Raw genomic sequence first — 2,002 nt, forward strand, 5'->3', positions numbered from 1 at the left:
AAGTATCATAGAATTTCCCACAAGTTCTGGTGGAAGCCAATCAATCAGTTTCAAATTAAATTTAAATTAGTTAATGATTTTGGATAAAAGATCTTGTTGGGTTGAGTTATTTGCGGATCTCATGATCCATATCAAAAGCTAATAATTACTTCACCCCTAGTATTAAGCAATAATTTGCTTAATTATATCATTTGACCAATTCAATTGTAACTCCTTGGGTCAAATTTTAAATAGTCGAGGAAGAGCGAGATTAATAAAAAAGAATATTCTTTTCGTATCCTTATTTTGGTTTGTGTTAAAAAAAAAAATAAATAAGAACTGGTGATGAATGTGAATGGGAACAATAATTAATATAATTAATTAGAAGAAAATAGAGGAAAAAGGTTTGATTTAATTTTATTATTATGGTTATGGAACGCACATATCAATATGCATGGATTATACCTTTCGTTCCGCTTCTAGTTACTATGTTAATAGGATTGGAACTCCTGCTAATCCGACAGCAACAAAAAAATTCGTCGTATATGGGCTTTTCCCGCTGTTTTATTGTTAAGTATAGTTATGGTCTTTCCACTAAGCTGGCGATCCAGCAAATCAATGGTAGCTCAATTTATGAATATCTATGGTCTTGGAGCATCACTAGTGATTTTTCCTTAGAATTCGGCTACTTGATTGATCCACTTACTTCTATTATGTCGATATTAATCACTACTGTTGGAATCCTGGTTCTTATCTATAGTGATAATTATATGTCTCATGACCGAGGATATTTGAGATTTTTTGCTTATATGAGTTTTTTCATACAGCGATGCTGGGATTAGTTACTAGTCCCAATTTGATACAAATCCATATTTTTTGGGAACTAGTGGGAATGTGTTCCTATCTGTTAATAGGTTTTTGGTTTACCCGACCAATTGCAGCAAATGCCTGTCAAAAAGCGTTTGTGACCAATCGTGTGGGGGATTTTGGTTTATTATTAGGAATCCTAGGTTTTTATTTAATAACAGGTAGTTTCGAATTTCAGGATTTATTCGAAATATTCAATGATTCGATCATTAATAACATGAGATGAATTCCTCATTTGCTACGCTTTGTGCCTTCTTATTATTCCTCGGTGCAGTTGCTAAATCTGCGCAATTCCCACTTCATGTATGGTTACCTGATGCTATGGAGGGACCCACTCCTATTTCGGCTCTGATACATGCGGCTACTATGGTAGCCGCAGGAATTTTTCTTGTAGCTCGGCTTCTTCCTCTTTCATAGCCATACCTTACATAATGAATATCATATCTTTGATAGGTGTAATAACGGTACTATTAGGAGCTACCTTAGCTCTTGCTCAAAGAGATATTAAGAGAAGTTTAGCTTATTCCACGATGTCTCAATTGGGATACATTATGTTAGCTTTGGGTATAGGTTCTTATCGAGCCGCTTTATTCCATTTGATCACTCATGCTTATTCTAAAGCATTATTGTTTTTAGGGTCTGGATCATCATTCATTCCATGGAACCCATTATTGGGTATTCTCCGACTAAGAGTCAGAACATGGTTCTTATGGGCGGTTTAACTAAATATATGCCAATTACAAAAACAACTTTTTTTTTAGGTACACTTTCTCTTGTGGTATTCCACCCTCGCTTGTTTTTGGTCCAAAGACGAAATTCTTAATGATAGTTGGTTGTATTCACCGATTTTGCGATAATAGCTTTCTACACAGCAGGATTAACTGCATTTTATATGTTTCGTATGTATTTACTTACTTTCGAAGGGCATTTACGTAGTCATTTTCAAAATTACAGCGGACACACAAATAGTTCCTTCTATTCAATATCCATATGGGGGCAAGAAGGTTCCAACCTGTTAGCAGCAATTTGCTTTTAACAACAAGGAATAATAATGACAAGTCTCCTTTTCCAATTGCTCGTTTTCTAATACATATAAAATTGCCGGTTATGTAAGAACCATGCGATCATCTTTAGTACTCATTTTTTCAAAAAAGAC

General features: G+C 34.5%; 1 pseudogene; it reads left to right on the forward strand.

The window, feature by feature from the left end:
• The first annotated feature begins 351 nt into the window (after nt 1-351).
• LOC126409518 (NAD(P)H-quinone oxidoreductase subunit 5, chloroplastic-like) overlaps nt 352-2,002 on the forward strand; it is a 2,391-nt pseudogene continuing 740 nt past the window's right edge.

The sequence above is a fragment of the Nymphaea colorata genome, unplaced genomic scaffold (assembly GCF_008831285.2).
Source record: "Nymphaea colorata isolate Beijing-Zhang1983 unplaced genomic scaffold, ASM883128v2 scaffold0491, whole genome shotgun sequence".
NCBI lineage: Eukaryota > Viridiplantae > Streptophyta > Magnoliopsida > Nymphaeales > Nymphaeaceae > Nymphaea > Nymphaea colorata.